Source organism: Ambystoma mexicanum, chromosome 3p (assembly GCF_040938575.1).
Source record: "Ambystoma mexicanum isolate Mex_15411 chromosome 3p, UKY_AmexF1_1, whole genome shotgun sequence".
Taxonomy (NCBI): domain Eukaryota; kingdom Metazoa; phylum Chordata; class Amphibia; order Caudata; family Ambystomatidae; genus Ambystoma; species Ambystoma mexicanum.
In genome coordinates this window covers 871,632,401-871,650,647 of record NC_090925.1, presented here as the reverse complement: position 1 = coordinate 871,650,647, position 18,247 = coordinate 871,632,401, and the positions used below count along the sequence as shown (strand labels likewise).

Below are 18,247 nucleotides of genomic sequence, written 5' to 3'. Positions count from 1 at the left end.
CAAGCCTCTTAAGAATTCCCACAATTGTCTTGTTATATCACTCTACTCCCTCAATAGACGTGGTGCAGTATATGATGTGTCCCAGAATTTCCCACATCTTAGCCATCACTTCACTAGAAAAGTGACTACCCTGATCAGACCCTCTCCTTTCAGGAAGGTCAAAATGAAAAAAAGATGCAGTTGATCAATAAAGTGGCAGCAGTCTTAGCCTTACCATTTGGGTCTCGGAAACATTCAATCTACTTTGTAAATGAACAAGTAATGGACAACATATACTTGTTTTCACATGCAAATGAATGACATGTCCAATCAAATCAATCTCTAAATTGGATGAAGGCAATGTTATTAATCTTTTCTGTAGGGTAGCCCAATATATGGGAGATTGTGATTGCTTAAATTGTTCACACACCAAACAGCCTTTTAAATAAATAGCTACGTCATTGCCCATATGTGGCCAATAAGCAACTTCATGTAGGATCTATATAGTCTTTTGGAATCCCCTATAACTGGTGGTAGCCAATTCATGGGAGTGATTTTAAACAATACATCTGAATGAGGTATATACTACATCTGAATGAGGTATATACTACCCACTGGCTGTAACTAGATGAGGAAGGGTTCTTTTTACTAACAGTCCATCTTGTATTTGAAATATCTGTGGAAATGTCATTAATATTCTCAAATCTTCCGTCCCCTTGTAATCTTGTATAGATAGGGGAATGTTTTATGGATCTTGAAGACATTAATAACCGTTTCCTATCGCAGCACCTTTTTGATCAGTAATTCCAGAGCACCCCATCTCCTTTGCAGAGTGGAAAGCTCAATTTCAAATAGAGATTTTGATCGAGCCACTACTATTTTTGTATTTATCCTAAGAGGTGTTCCATATCAATGGATTCCTCCCCTTGTTAACCTCTAGTTTTGGCTAGTCAATGTGCCAAATGATTTCCTGTTTTGCTAGAGCCCTCTCTCTTAGAGTGATCTTTTTCAAATGTATAGTCGTATTGTTTAACGCCACCAATTCATCTATGGTTTGGATCAATAATCTATGTTACAACGATTTTTTATTAGCAAACAGCATCTTGCTGGCTTTCAAATCGTGACTTACTGAGTCACTACATTGTTCGGGAAGGTCCGGAAGAATGTAGTTTCAAAGTCCCAATCTTTGGAATCAACATGTTGAAATACTTGGGCAAATTCACTATTGAGTTCTTGAGCAAACTACCATGGAGATTAATCCTCAGCACTACTTATAGGATGCTTTACAACACCATCCTTTACAATGACTTTGGTTTTCCAGAGCATCAATGAGGCAAAATGGGAATGGGGAAGGGCAAATGGTGAATGGGGAATTACCACCCCCGCCAACCTTGTGATGGGGGTGGTAATTCCGCCATCCACCATGCCGGAGACCGGCATGGACCATGGTGCTAATAGCACCATGGTCCAGAGCCTGGGTCGTAATGAGGCCCCATGTGTTATTTATATTATACAAGCTGTTCCCTAGATTCAATACTGGCTTGACTAGACTCAAATGTTTTTGATCTTTTATGTTGTAACTACTTTTGTAAGGAATCTTTTTTGCTGCTGACAAGCATGTGTCTCTTTCACATTCTCTTGGTTTATAGTCTTCCAGCTAGCTAACATCTGCTTCAATTGTTCTGTATGCAAGACTGCACCAGCTGATTGTGTTTTACTTTTTCTAACTTCTCTCCCAATGTCAAGTTTTATCCTATGTTTAATCCTTTAACATTCCTAAGACATCACCAATGCATTACAATTATGAACACGACCCTAATTCTTCACCATCATTTCTAACATAACTCATAAATCATATCAACAATTTTAGTTTTCTTTGTGACAGGCAGTTCCTGGTTGAACCTTCCATTCCGCCCCCTCTTGGTGTTTGTACATGGTGAGGTCCCCCTAAGCCGTCACAGACCGAGCCCCCCATACCCTATGTTTGGGGGGGTGATCCTAGGAGGCAGCCTTACCTTGACTGACCTCTTCCACCTCCTGGCCCCACACCCCCTTTTCCGGCCACCTTCCCATTGAACCCTCCTGTCGGGCCAAAGCCATCCCAGTGAGAGGGAGACCGTGCCCTCGCCACTGCACCTAACTAGCCTCAGGGTCCCCCTGGCAGGGGCCAATAAAAGTCCACATGATCCTCCTACGCCTGCCACTCTTTACTCCTACTGCCAGAAAGGGAGGGTGGGATGGCAACTTGGCAGAGGAGTGCATCACGTCTCCTAGGTTGGTGTCTTTCCGCGAAGCAGAGGTTTCAGGCAAGGTCCAGCAGGGACACGCTGCCAAGATAGGTGAGCTGCTTCCCCCCTCCCTGCTTGACCCCCCTTTAACAGCGCCATTTGGCGCTGTTGCTGAAGCCCCTGTGGATCTCTCCATTGTACTGGCCGACAATGGGGGGAGGGGATGCGCCTTTCATGGGCTCAGCAGGGAAGCATTGCCGTCCGCACAGGAGAGAAGACACAAACACTTTGTTTAGAATATTCCCAAAGCTCTCAAAACCAAAGCTCTCAAAACCAAGATCATCACCTAAATCCAAACTCCCCAGCCCTGGCACTCCCTCACTATGATCTTTCTCCCATCCCACCGCCCCAAGTATTTGCTTGTAGGACTTTTACCCGTCCGTCGAGCTTCTGTATCTGTGTTTGATAACTGCCATCAGGTTACCCTTATTTACCTGTTTATGCTTGCAACTAGGCCTGTTCAACACCTGCCTAAGAATGTACTGTAAAATGATTGCAGCTGGTCAATTTTGATTCTTCTGTATGATAACTTCATCAGGATTTACCCACCTTAGCTGTATCTTCATGTAACCATGCGCGACTTTCCTACCTGCACCTCAATGCCCATGGGTTCTATGTGCGCTTTACAAATGAAATAAATAAATATAATTTTCACTAGCTGAACAAACCAGGCGATCTGAGACCACTACGGTGGTGATTTGGCACAGTGTAAAGCTTAATAATGTAGCATAACTAGTTCTTGTGAAGACACCTTAATCTGATCCCTTTATGCATGTGTGATTGCCAATTGTAAGGTGAGTTATTGTATTTATTGTATTGCATGGTCTTTTTTCTGGATATCTGGGTTCTCTGCTGTTTGATTATTTTTAATGTTGGTTTTAGCTGATCAAACTCTGCTTGAAAATGTACTGCCTTTATGATGTGCTATTCAGCTGCTTCTTGGCTTCCCTTAAATTGCATTTGAGTAAACAATTGGTATAAGAAGGGTGATAATTTAGTGTACTGTAAACACTGACAATGAGTATCATTAATACTCAGATTGTCTTTTTCTAAGCATTGCTTGGCTTCCTTGCACACTTTCCAAGAGACTGTGTCCCTTTTGCAATGTAGCCTGGTTGTTATCCAGAACCTCCAATATCTTTTGCACAGTCTGTGAGTGTTCATGCCAAATTTCTTTTCATCCAGTCTGTCCTCTAGCAACTTGATGTGGGGAAAGAGAGCAGCTTGAAGTTCACACGTGTTTGTCTCTCTTATTTGTTAGTGGAAGTCATGTACAGCTTTGACCCACGATCCTATCACTCATTGCCCATGCAGCACACATCTGCAATATATGTAGCACAGGATCCTAGGCCTTTTTAAAATCACTAACTACCCATTTGGATATTTGTATGCATGATATTGAATCAAACCACAATCAATACCTACTGATAAATAATTTGTCTGAATTGTATATCTCGTTTCCAACATCTCTACTTTATCAAATCACTGGTTCACAAAAATGCAACAGTTCTCAATTCACCTGTATCTAACTTAGTCCAAAAACCAGCTTATTATTCAACAGATGCAATCTAGTACAATACAACAACGGAACCTCACACATAACAATGATTCTGGGCACAATGTATGTTACACTGCATTCATGTGCTGACATCAGTGACATTAAATTTTTGCCTGGACGAGCTACCCTTGTAATGAAATCACTATGGAATGTATCTTTACTTTTCCAGTGGTTCATATATGAAGAAATGCAACAATCTCATCCCACAATCTGGGACAAGAAAAAGGCTGTTTTAATCAGGATATTTTTGTTTTATATCAAATAATTAATCTATCAGCGACAAGTGGTTCCCAAATTTACAATGCTGAGTTCACCTCAAAACACGACAAATTAATTCTGACTACAATGTTAATAAATACACTGCTGTCAGACTACTTTACATTGAAGGTTTCACATCCTGAACTCAAAAGTCAAAGCTATTTTCTGAATAAAGCTTAAAACAACATAATTGACTGCCATTACATTGTCATAGGCTAGCTGATTTAAATCTAAAATGTTGGACAGTATCTATTTCACACTGCTTGTATTTATAAAAGCTTGGGTTTCTCTGAATTTCTGTTGCTATTGCAATACAGAAACAGTGGAGCCTATCCCACATACTATTCTCATGGAACCAGGTTTACCCGAACAACACCCAGTTCAATGTGCTCCCTAAAGAATAGAGTTTAATCACTGTATTTACCATGGCAGACATCAATCAGAGGACTTCTAGCTCCACATTCAAATTGAGGTGTCTAAAGCTTCCAGAGATCCGAAAGTGCTGGAAAAAGTCCTCCTAGGTTAATGTCACATAGGGGGTCATTCCGAGGTTGGAGGTAAGTACCGGGCTTTACCGGCATGGAGCAAACAATGGGCCTCATTACACGTTGTGCGGTAAACCATGGCGCTATTAGCGCCATGGTTGCCGCCGGTCCCTTACCGGGTCCGCCTTGGTGGATGGCGGAATTAGCGCCATATTCCAAGGTGAGTGGGGGCGCTAATTCCTCCATCCACCATTGCCCCTTCACCATTGCCAATCAGCCCCATAGGGCTCCATGTTAATGGTGAAGGGGCTAATTACGGTACCGCAAATTGCGGTACCGTAATTAGCACCAAGGTCCCTTTGCGGGTCCCGTCCTTAACGACTGGAAAAACCAGGCGTTAAGGGAGGACCCGCAAAGGGACCTCGTAGTAAGGCGGTAAGGGTTTACCGGTACCGGTACCCTTACCAGTACCGGTAAACCCTTACCGCACAACGTGTAATGAGGCCCAATGAGTCCGATCTGGTAACAGACCGCTAATTGCGGCCTATTACGACTTCGCGGGCACGAGCTTTGCACCATGCCGGTAAAGTACCTAGCGCCATGCCGCAAAAGGGCCCGGAAAAGCCCTTACCGGCATGAAGTGCACCGTACTTAACAATACCACCATAGAACGAAGTGGAAACAGCGATGTCCGTAAATAATGGTGGCCATAAATTACGGCCACCGTTAAACAACGGAACCGGAAATATCGTCATCGCACAGGAATGGGAAGGAGTGCGGCGGCCATCTTTAAAAACACAATCCATTGCCTTGCCATCCTCAACAGGCAGCACCCCTGGGACCATTTCGAACCTTGGAAAAGGCCATCAGAAGCAGCAGGAATGCCAGAATCACCAAAGAAGACAGCAGACCAGCTCCACAAGCAGCGATTCAGCCCGGACGAATTGCAGATCATGGTTGACACCCTTGAGGAGCACGCTGACATCGTGTTCAGCAGGGACATGCAGAGAGAGCCGGTGCTCTGGAAGAAGAACATCTGGGCACTAGTGGCCCAGAGGGTGAGCGCAGTCGGCACCACCCCCCACACCTCCAAGAACTGCCGCAAGTGGTGGGACGACCTGCGGCTGAGGATGCAGAGCATCCTCTCTGCCAACCGCAGCCAGGCACAGGAGACCGGAGGGGGGCCCAAGTTCCCCCATGAAACTGATGCCATGGGAGGAGACGTGTGCCGGCCTGATCGGACAGGATTCAATAGAAGGCGTCGGCAACATGGAGTGTGGGGCACCGTCGTCTGCTGATGGAGGTGAGTGTCCAAAGTCAACACTGCCAATGCCAATTCCATGATATACACTCCCAAGGCCCGGCCAAGGAATCACGGCATGGTCCCCTCCCACCCATTAAAATCATGCCGAACCAACTGCGAACCAAGCAAGTTCCAAGTGCAAGGGCATAACGCACATCACACATAGTGCACAAACTGGCACATCCCATGATGCACACTGTGCAGCTGGTGGGGCCAATGTGCAAGTCAGACTGCACAGTACCCGGCTAGGATGAGTGACACCGACACCTGCATACATATCCCACCCATAAATAGAATGTAGTGCTGTTGCATACCCAAATGCCCATAAACCCCAAATGACTGAATATGTGAATGTAGCCATGAATGTAAGTTGCATCTCAAATTATCACTCATGCCGTCCCTCTCTTCTACCCCCACAGGCAGTGAGCATGACAGCGAGGACCACGAGACCAGCTGTACCACCACCTCCAGGGGCAAAGGCAGAGTCTGCCGCATCCCAGCCAGGAGGGACACACCAAACACCGGCTCCTGCAAGGCCCATGGAGGGTGCACCACCCCCCGCCCCCCGGCGGCAGGCACATTGTCAACCCCAAGGTCCGAGGAGTCCAGCATCGCTGGGGAGGTGGCAGCCACGGCCCCCCTGGAAACTGTGGACAGCCCCTTTTCCACCTGTGGAGCGGCAGAGGAGGACACATACTCAGTCGTCCACCCCCCAGAGGCCAGCAACTACCTACAGGTGTCATGCAGCGACTCAGGGAAGCCAGACACACCTAGCCGATGTGCCCGTGGACAAGCACAGGAACAAGCCAATCCTGTGCCCAGTCCCCCAGCCAAAGCCCTGTCAGGGCATGGAAGCCCAATCCCCTGCAGGGACGACACCCCATCAGCTGTTGCGCAGTGCAGCTCACTAACCTCATCACCGAGGTGATGCAAGACAATCGCCAGGTCAGGGAGGAGTGGCGGGAGGAACTAAGGGCAATGCGGCAGGTGGTGACGGACAGCACAAACTGTCTATGTGACGTCCTCGGACGCATTGCTGATGCCCTTGAGGCTGCGCGTCCTTCTCAACTGGTTCAGCATGAGGACACCCCGTCGACCAGTCACTCAACCCGGACGAGCCCACTGCGTCGTTCACTCCGTTCCCAGCGCCGCCGGGACATGGCTCCCCCGGGCCCCGGGAGTAACTTGCATACCTGCCATATGTGGCCTAGATGGAGACCATGGGACTACTGTTGGGGAGTTGGGGGGGGGGGCGAGTACGTGTTGGGGGGTGGGGTGGTGGTGGGTTTGTTATACACTTATGCACGTACAATTTCAATACACTGTTTGTGTTGCAAAGGTAAACCAGTGTGGACGTTCATCATTGAGCATGTGTATTCTGATATCTGACAGTGCATGGTGTACATGTATCCCCATACCCAGTGCCCTATGTCCCCATGCCATGACACCCTCTGCTGACTTGTGTTTCGGTTTTAGTGTCCAATCAATGTTTGCCACACGGCATGTCCCTCCTATGCATCAGCACCATGATGCTGTCCTGCCCCTTCCTCCTCCTCCTACCCTTCATCATCATCTGGTGATAGCAGTCCCATGTCAGGGGACAGGGGCACGGGGCACGTTCCAAGGGATGCACATATTGTGCAGCATTACACATGACATGGGGGGGTTGGACACCTTCTCATTGCTGTAGATGGGTGCCCCACCCGACCGGCTGAGGCAACTTATTTGTGCCTTCAACAGGCCAAGTGCCTGCTTAATCACCACACGTGCATGGGTATGGGCAATATTGTAGGCCTCCTTGGGCCTGTTCTGTGGGTTTCTGAGAGGGGTCCTAAGCCACGGCGTGAAGGGACAGCCACCATCACCTGCATGTGTAGGGAATGAAGGTAAGTGTTTGGACTTTCATGGTGGACAACTTAACTAGTCTTACATGGCAGCAGGTAATTTCTGCCCATACGCACATGTCCATGGATGCATTGACCCCATTCCTGGCCCCGCTATGTGTCCTGTGCAATGGAATGATGTAGGGGGTAGAACAAGCATCGTTTATGCATGCAGTAGTCTTGGGGTAAGATCCTTGAAGTGCTGTGTACTGTGAGATTTGGTAGTTGGGTGTTTTGGCTGTAGTCAGTAGCATATTCATCATACTGCACTGATCCGTACTATGGTGACTTCCAGCACTCCTGTGGGTGTGCCGAACCGGTGATGCAGTGTGGTATCCCTGCTGGCCTCAGTTCAATCCACTCCCAGGGATGACTCTCCAGTGTGGTGATATGCTGGAGGCAGCCACATAGTGCATATGCAGTGTGTTTTCCTACATGACCTTATGGTGTGTGAGGGCCGCCGATGAGTGGTGCATGTGTTGTGGGATGTGGCCTTGTCAGCTGTTGGTCATGTGGTGTTAGGTGTGGGCCTCACTTCATCAAAGTGGGATTCGGTAGTCATGTGCTGTTACACTGGCTCTGTGGCACAGTGTTTGGTGGGGTGCACATTGTGCACTGGCGTCAACATTTCCACCCGGTTTGAGTATGCAGGCACCCAACTCATGACACTGATGCACTGCCAGGGCACAGTCAGGCAACTCACCAAGCAGCCAGGCACGTCGTCCTGCATGTCGCTCCATGTAGCAAGGTAGCGTGGAGTTCCGCAGGACCATTGAGTCATGAGTTGATCCTGGATGTCGGCCCCACCCATGTATGATGATCTTGCTTGCATTGCATATCGTCTGCACGTTGGTGGAGTGGTATTGCTTGCGGTTGCGATACGCCACCTGCATGCCATGCGGGACCGCCAACTCCACATGGGTGCAGTCAAGGGCACCTATGCCATTTGGCATTCCTGCCAGTGCATGGGAGGCAACTTTTGTATCATATATCTCCTGGGTAGTCCATGGTAGGGATTTGGAGTCCCTTGTGTGCTTGAGGAGGTGATCCAGTACTTGGTTCAGTGTCCGTGAAATGAACGGTTATGATATGCCATGCATGTGCCCCACTGTGTGCTGGTAGGTGCCTGTGGCATGGAAGTGGAGCACAGACACCACCTTCAGTTGAGGGGGGATGGCGGTGCGTATTTCTATGAGGCTCACTATGTTGTCATGTCTCAGTTCGACTATGGTGGTGATGGTGTCACAGTCAAGCTGGTACAGGGTGTGGATAAGCTCAGGGGTTAGGTTGAGGGACTGGACCTGATGCGTGGGATTGGGGGCTGCCGGGGTGGTTTTGGTGGCTGCTCTGGTGGTGTATGCTGGGCCTGTCTCACCCTCATTCTCCTCCTGTGTCTCCTCTGTGGTGGGGCCTGGTGTTGTTGGTGTTGTTGTAGTTGAGGCCTTGCAAGCAGGGCCTCCTGCTTCAGTAATGCTAGCACTATTGGTATCATCTTGGTGTGGGAGTGGGTGTGGTGTGTGGGTGTTATCCTTTTCTGCTGTGGCAGACTCCATTGCCTACACCTGTGCTGATTGTGTGCACCTGTGGCTCTGGGAACTACTGCTCAGGGTTCTTAACACCTTCTCTGAGATGCCTGTATGTACTTCATGCCGGTAAGGTACTTTACTGGCTTTAGGAGGCCGTTATTTACATGTGCGCATTACTTGTGATCAGCTCCGGTTTACGCCATGCCGCTAATATTGGCATGGCGTGTCGCGCGCGCGAACCAAGACCGCTATTTACTGCATCGTACTTTACGATACCGTAAATAGCGGTCTGGTTGGTCAGAATAGCCCGTAGCAGTAAACGATATCGGTAATCCATTACCGACATCATTTTTCCCTTAGCTGCAACCTCGGAATGACCCTTCAGTTTTTAATAATACTCAACATGGACATATAATATTGGTGGAAATTTCCTATTCAGATCCATATGAAAATTCTGAATCCAGAGACATTTATGGTTCTATCTCTTCTTGCAATTTATTCAAACACGATTCATTTTAACACATCATTTGTATAGACACTGGATATGTTTTTCTACTCAATCCGAAGACATCTATCTTGATTATATTTTTGTGAGACAAATGGTTCAGAAAACAACTAATAATGTATTTCCAATTGTCATCTGTAGAGACAGTATTCGCAGGAGTATAGACTAAAGTATGATTTTTCAATAGCAAATGCAAAAAGAGAATTAAGAAAGATCAATTATGGGTAGTCACACCACGCTTGATACACAATTGATGTTATGAAAGCATAGAAAATATATGTACAAAAGGTGACTGAAGCAGCATAGGAAATGGAAGCATATGCAAAACCGACAGGAGATAGAAATTGTGGAGACCAATGAAAAATTACACAGACAGACGAAACAATCTTCTCTTGCTGCATGTGCATCTCTAGCTGATTAGGAGCAATCGGCCTCATTCCGAGTATGGCGGTAAGGGTTAACGGTCACCGGTAACGAGACCGGTGCTGTTAAACCCTTACCGCCCTACTACGAGTTCCCTTTGCGGGTCCTTCCGTAACGCCTGCTTTTAGCAGGCGTTAAGGACGTGACCCCCAAAGGGACTCCGGGGTCAATAACGGTAATGTAATTTACGATACCGTTATTGCCGCCTTCCCCCTTCACATTGAGCCCCATAGGGGCTCAAATGGGAATGGGGAATGGCCCTGGTGAATGGGGAATTACCGGTCCCTCCGACCTCGGAATGGACCAGTAATTACTCCAGTCACCAGGCCGGAGTTTGGAAAAGTTCGGAGGCAGCCATGCCGCAAATAGTGGCGTGATTACCTCCGAACTCAGAATAAGGCCCAATGTATTAGCTCTACAACTGGCATGAAGCTGCACACAGACTTTGATTATAATTCTATTAAATCACGGAGGTTGTGAAATACATGTGAAGTGGCATATATCAGACGGCTATTGTACTCCTTAATCTACAGCTCCTTGTCCAGAAGGGCTTTGTAACTGACAATAAAATGGCACTTTTTTGTGGGTACATATATTACATAAACTTTCCATACGCATTTGTTTTACAGGATGCTTAATAGATAGTTGGCAGTATAATATTACTACAGATTAGAAACATTGCATACAAACTGATCCAAGAAGTCACAGAATTCTTGCCTGCTGAATGCTCCTGCCAAGTTGATTTCACATTTATTATTAAGTGGATTGAGTGATTGGGTGGACAGTAATGTGACAGTGCTGAGGAAAGGCTGAACAATGTTAACATGTGTCACAAGTTGGGTCAACTCACTGTACACCCGAAGCCCATAAAAACTGGTTATTCCTTAAGAAAAGCAAAACACATTTCTAGAACATGAATGTAAATGAAAACATGTAACAGAACTAATTTTAGTCTAAAACACAGTTCAAATACAAATAGGTGGATAATGAATGCAATCCCGATAAAGACTGGTCAAAACATATGACAGACAGATACATAATACAAAGGTAAATCATGACAATTAGCTAATCACATATTGAACAATACATTATGTGTTTCCTGTGCACAAATATTACACAAAAAGGGCTGTATGCATCTATATGAACGTCATTTGTTAACTGCATGAAGGTCGACAGAATTATTGTATGTACAACTATTAGAAAAACAATTGTACAAGATAAACTTGAGTTTCAGTTCATAAGAGTCTTATTTTTTTTTAGACCCCAGCCTTCTTCAGGATCAAGAGATTGGGGCTGGTGTGGAGTGCTGTGGAGGGAGTGGGGTCAAATAGTATGGGTTGAATTGAGTGGTGTAGTGAGGTGTGGTTGGGGTGGTGGTATGTGTATTGATTTGTAGTGGTATGGTGCAGGGTAGGTGTGATGTGGTGTGGGGTAGTGTGAGGTGGAGTGGAGTGTATACTATTGAGTGGGGTAGGGTGGTGTGTAGCGGTATGGAATAGGTGGGATAGAGTGATAGTCCTGTGGTGTAGAGTGTGTGGTTTACAGTGGTGTGTAATAGAGTGGTGTGGGGTGGAGTGAAGTGAAGCAGTTTGGTGCGGAGTTAAGTGGTGTGCTGTGGAGTGCAGTGGTTTGGTAAGAGTTGTGGAAAATGCTGTGGAGCGGTATGTAATGTTGTCGAGTTGAGTAGTGCAGTATGGTGTGGGGTGGAGTTGTGTGGTGTAGTGTGGAGAAGTCTGGGATGGAGTTGATGGAGTCGGATGGTGTGGGGTAGTGTGGGGTGGTATGGCATGGGATGCAGTGATGTGACCTGGAGTTGTGTGGGTGGAGTAGTGTACAGGGGTATTGAGTGGTTTGAGATCCAATAGTATGGTGTAGAAGGATGTGAAATGTTGATTGGAGTGAGGTAGTGGCTGTTGGAATGATGTGGAGTGCAATGTGTGGTTTAGAGGTCAGTGGTTTGGGGAGAGGAAGTGTGGGGTGGCATAGTAAGGGATGGAGTCATATAGAGGGCTGTGGAGTGGTATACGGTGGAGTGGCATGGTGTAGAAGCATGTGGTGTGGAGTGGTGTGTAATCGTGTGGAGTTGAGTGGTGTATTGTGGGGTGATGGAGAGACATATTGGGTGGAGTCGGGTGGGGTGCTTTAAAGTAGCAGAGTAGTGTGGCATGGGATGAATGGAGTGCTGTGGGGTGGATTGGTATGGAGCGGTACAGAGAGTTGTGGGATGGTCTGGAGTGGAGTGATATCAGCTGGAGTGGTGTGGATGGCGTGGAATGAGGAAATGGGGCTCTGTGTGGTGGGGTGAAGTGGAGCGCATGGTGTAGTGTGGCGTGGAGTTTTGTGGTTTGGTTGGGTTGAGGTTGATGTAGGGTAGGTTGGAGTAGAATGGCATGCTATGAAGATCGCTGTGGTGGGGGCTAGGGTTAGGAGTGATAGCATGCAGAAATACAACCAAAAAAAAAGCAGAGAGAGCGATGTGCCTCTGACACTGCAGGGGGTGAGCAGAAGCCAGAGGTGTTATAATGTAGTGTAACACATGTAGTATAAAATAGTGGACCCTAGTTCGCACAATGGTGATGCTGGCGGGAAGTAAGACACCATTCGAAAAAACTGAGCAGACTATGGACCTCGTTACGAGGCTGGCGGTAAGGGGTTAACAGCACCAGTAAGGGTGCCGGTGCCGTTAACCCCCTACCGCCGCTTTCCGAGGTCCCTTAGCGGGAGCCGCTAAGGGACCAGGGAGCTAATAACAGGGCCGCTATTTGCGGGCCCGTTATTAGCTCCTTCCCCATTCCCATTGAGCCCTATGGGGGCTCGAATGGGAATGGGGAATGGTTTTCAGAATGGGGACTTACCGGGTCCTCCAAGGTTGGAATGACCCGTTAAGTCACCATTCCGACTACCCGGACACGACTTTGGAGGCAGGCATGATGCTAATAACACCATGGCTACCTCCAAACTCGTAATGAGGCCCATGTTTTTTTGTTGGGGCTGCCGCTTTACACTACATCAAAAAGCTACTGCTTGGTGTGGGACAGGGGACGGAGTTCAAGGGAAATACCTACGAGGCCCCACCTGTACAGAAGTTGCAGCTCCAATACCGGGTTCCTGCAATGAGGACTTACCGGGTCATTCGAACATAGGAGGACCCGGTAATTCCTCCTTGCAGGGACCCATCCCCATTCCCATTTGAGCCCCTATAGGGCTCAATGGGAATGGGGAGGGAGGAAATAATGGGCACATTACAACTGGCCCGTTATTACCTCCCTCTTCCCCTCGCGGGACCCGGAAAGGACGCCTGGTTTTACCGAGGGGACCTCGTAATTGCGCATCCCGTAATGAAGGGTGCCGGTCCCGTACAATTTTCTCGTCTATCTCGGGAGTCTCTGCAGCTCCTTATAGGAGGTGTGGCCTTGGGCCTTCGGTTCCATGTCATTTCATTGCGGGATGTTTTTTTTCTGGGTTTTTTACCGCAGATTTCTTTTCGAAAAAACTCACCTAATTTTGTATTTTGTAATTTTTGGGGGGTTACCCCCCCAAACCCTCCAACCCCTTTCATTTTTTTTATATTCCCGTACACCCACACCCAATTTATATAATTTTTTTAACCCCCCCAAAAAACGCAATGAGTTTTTTCCCAAAAAAATCTCCTTTAAAAAACCCAGCGAAAAAACATCCCGCGATGAAAGGACTTCGTACCGTCACTCTGCCCTCAATTTGCTTCAAACTTCTCTCACCAGCTGTGCCCTCAGGTATTTTTTAAGATAGGTTGCAATGCTTTTTGATGGTTCCCATTCGGAAGACCAGAGGTGTATCAATGCCTCAGTGTCGAATTTATCACCTGCCCCGTCCTCCTCGTTATCAACTTTCTTTTTATTTGGCGCTTTACAGCCTTTTTCCTCCGAGGATGATATTGACAAAACCTCCTCTTCAGAGTAATCATCCTCCTTTTCTGAGGTATTGGATGATCCATCTTGCCGCCTGCTAGGCCTTGCTCTGGCTCTCACTTTCCTTCTTTTACCACCCTTCTTTTTAGGTGGAGTTCCCAGGCAGGGGGTATGAGCCTCATCGACCATGCAGGCTGTTTTTCTGTCCCCTTTCACTCTCCCCTGTGCTTTAATCACTTTGAGCTCTTCTAGCCCCTGTGTGAACATCCACCAATCCTCCATCAGAGCAATTTGCTTAGGTCCCTGCCCCAACGAGGCTCCCAGAGCTTTCTGCAGGACTGGAGTCATTTCTGTGTGGCTCCTCTTTTGGCTAATACTAACCTTACCCTCATCACTTGAGGAACTCATCGTTAGCACAGATACTGGGGATTGTAATATTAACAGGAGGTTAAATGGGTTAATCCCGTCAAGATTGAAATATGAAAAAGGAAGAACTGTGGTGGCTCTTTGTGGCCTGCAGTGGCACTGTTGTCAGCACTCGTGAGTTGTGGTCATGCTTTTGATAATCTCAGCGATCTCTAAAGCGTGAGCGTTCTCCCGCTTCAAGTATATATGTTATTCAATCGGGAAGTATCTTCTCCTACTTATTTTTCGCAGCGTTGATATGGTCACCAACGAAGGAAGTGACGGAACTACGTGGCCCCCCTAGCGCTCCTTCTTCCGTGACTGTGCTGCCCTCTGTGGCTTCACAGCATCGTTGAGGTAGCTGGATTACCAGCCCCATCGCGCCCGCAATGGCTTATGCCCCCCCAACTTTCAGTGCTACGCGGATGACACTCAGCTCATCTTTAGACTACCCTCGGCCTCCTCCTCTACCTCCGTCATCTCTGACTGGTCTGTCTGCATCCAGGAGTGGTGTGCCGCCAATGACCTCTGCCTTAATGCCAGTAAGACTGTGATTCTCCTCATCGGCACACCCGCTCTCTACCTTTCCTGTATCTCTCTGGCTGGACTCTCTTGGCCCCCTTCCTGCTCCCACCTGCAAGGCTAAAATTCTCGGGGTCATCTTCGACTCTACACTCTCCTTCTCTCCGCACATCTCTGACATCTCTAAGAAGTCACCCTACCAGCTGCACCTCCTCAGAGGTATTCTTCCTTTCCTCTCCTTCCCCCAGAAGCTCACTGTCTCAGAGCTCTGGTTCTCACCATGCTGGACTACTGCAACAGCCTGCTTCTACTCTCCGACCACTGCAACCTATCCAGAACAGAACTGCAAGGCTTGTCCTTGGCCTCAAGCCCAGGGATCGTATCTCTCCAGGACTGAAATCTCTGCACTGGCTCCCAGTGGCTGCAAGAATTAAGTACAAAACCCTCTGCATCGTCCACAAGGCCTTCTGGGGCCTGGGGCCTCAATACCTTCAACTCTCTCTTCCTAAATACCTTCCATCTCGAGCTCTTTGCTCATCTGCCTCCAATTCCCTCAGGGTCAGTCGCTTCTCCAAGCAACGAGTTGGTGGTTGATCTCTCTCTTCGGCAGGGGCCTCCCTCTGGAACAGCCTCCCTAAAACTTGAGGAGAACCATCTTCGGTTCCGTAAACACCTCAAAACCTTTCTCTTCGCGTCCGCCTTTTCTCCTCTCCCTTGCTGATTTCCTGGCTGACATGGAAACGGCACTGGTTACCGGACCACCCTCTGACCTCAGGCCCAGGCCAACTCCCACTCCCCCGCCAGTCGCACTCCTGCACTGCCTTCCTGGCAACCCCCGCACTTGGTGACTGTTTCTGTATCCCTACAGTCCCCCTTCCTGCACTTACCACCAGATGTCTGCACTTACCCTTTCACTTGCCACCTGCTGGCCGTACATTTATTTATTGTTATTTATTTATTGCTCTTATCCCTTGCACTGCACTGTCCTCATCCCCCTCCCCCCGCACTTCTCCTCCGTCCCCTTCCCATGCACTTGCGCGATCTGAATGTCACCTGGCCTAGTAGGATCGTTGTCTGTTCACCCCTCCCTTGCCTCGTCGCGCATTGAAACACTTGTGTATAGGCGCGTTATAAATGCCATATCACATCGTATCACTAGTGCGCATAGGCTCTGCCAATACCTACGCTGCACGCACGCTAAACTTTCTGAATAAGTAATCACAGTTATAAATCATAACATTATAAGGAAGAAATTAATGTGTACTTAACTCGCTGCCGAGCAGCAAAGAAAGAGGAAGTGATGGGGGATGTTCAGTGTGTTTATGGATATGGACTGTGTTGATTGGTTATGTTGGCCAGGTGGTCAATTAAGCAACCAATAATATTGGGACTACCTAAGACTCTATCTTCACTGGAAGTTGTAGTTTGATCTTTGTTACTATTCATATTATTGGTTTGTTCATTGCTGCTCGTGTAGTAAATATGAAAGAGAAGCATAATCCGAGCCTCCGGTCTTGAGATAGAATTCATATACAGCACTTTGGGCCTCATTACAAATTCAGCAGTCCAAGAAAAAAATTGCAGTAGACTGTCAGTAACTCCATTACTGCCACTTTTCTGCCACTTCCGTCCAGCAAAGTCTGCCTAACCTCTCTGCAGTGTAGTGGCGATTGCTGGAATGCAATGTTCATTACTGAACTGGACTTCTGCTTATCTTCTGTACTGTTGTACAGCCTGCTATTTAAGCGTTAGGAGGGATCCGGTTTCTGGGAACACCACCCTCAGGGATCACAAGGCAGTTAGGAGAGCAACAAGAGGAGGGATGGTGACCCTGTGACCTTGAAACCACAGTCAGGTGAATGATGTATCTGCCATTGGGGAAAACAACTACTGCAACACTTGTTTAATTTTTATAAGAGGTTGAGTATAATGGTAATACTCAACTGGTCTAAGATTGAAAGCACAGATAACAATGTTAACATGTTTCAAAAAGCCCTTTGAAAATTAAGAAAAAGCAACCACTTTAAGGCATACTCTAGTAAAAAAATGTATTGTCCCTATGGGTCGGCCATGTTTTTTTAAGGCTAAGTGGCTCGATTTTAGAAAACTTTCCTATGGACCTTACCCGAGTTTTCGTCCATTAAACGCACGCGAAAACAAGCACCTGGGAGCCGCCATTTTCTGATAATCCTATCTTTTCCCCGATCGCCCTGGCTCACCTGCTTTTGCGGCACTAAATCAATTCCCCCGCCCCTGAGCCTGTCATCAGCAGACTCGTACCGCCCATTTCCCAACGCCAAAGCACGTCTCGTGTCAACATTCGCTTCGCTTCAGCTAATGACGTGTCGCCATGGAAATGGCAGGACGCCTCTTTCCTCAATAAGTATAAACAGACCGTTTCACAACACACTGCAGCAGGTTTTCGATTCCATTCCTCTCTCTGTGTTACTTTGAGTATTCTGTGACTCGTTTCAGTGCTCTGGTCAGCTACCTTTGCCGCTTGTAGCCCGTGTGAACACCTGTACCATCTCGGTAAATTATTTTACTCTGTTTACCACACAATGGCTACAATAATGCCCTACATGTACAAGCCTGAGTATACCGAGGAGGAACTATTGGAAAGGGAAGCACGTGAAAACGATGGGGATTCAGACGGCAGTTGGGAGGACGATTCAACAGATGAAGAGCCTGGGCCTAGTCGCATGGACGGCGTCTCCACCTGGTGCACATGCAATCGGTGCGAGCTAATGCCAACCGAGGACGAGAACTGCTGCTGCCGAGAAAACTCGGGATGCCTGGCCTACATTTCGGAAGGCGAGCCACGACCGCAATGCATCACCGAACTGCCAGACTTCAGGGCAGCCTGCCTCACACGGGCCGTGTTGAGAATCTTGATGGTGCTTATGCACGAACTTCGAGCAACTGTTCGTCCTCGTAATCCGAGTAACGAGTAAGTATACTCTGCTCGTCATGCCACTCCTATTTCATGTTCTTCTACTATATCCAAAATTACATCTACATATCATTGTAACGCATGTAAGGCGTTGAATAGTGTGCATTGTCTAGATAGCATTTGTCCGTGTAAAATGCCATTAGTTACAAGAATTGTCATTGACAACAAACGTTTATTAAACTTATCTGGGTCATTTAAAAACAGTTTGTTTCATTCCTTTTCACAGGTGGTACAGGCTGGTGGCCTATCGTTCCTTTACATGGTGGCTTCAC

At 47.5% G+C, this 18,247-nt stretch overlaps 1 pseudogene; it reads right to left on the bottom strand.

Annotated features, from left to right (window-relative positions):
• The window catches only part of LOC138579996 (sulfotransferase 1 family member D1-like), a 189,548-nt pseudogene that overhangs the window by 21,052 nt on the left and 150,249 nt on the right, over nucleotides 1–18,247 (bottom strand).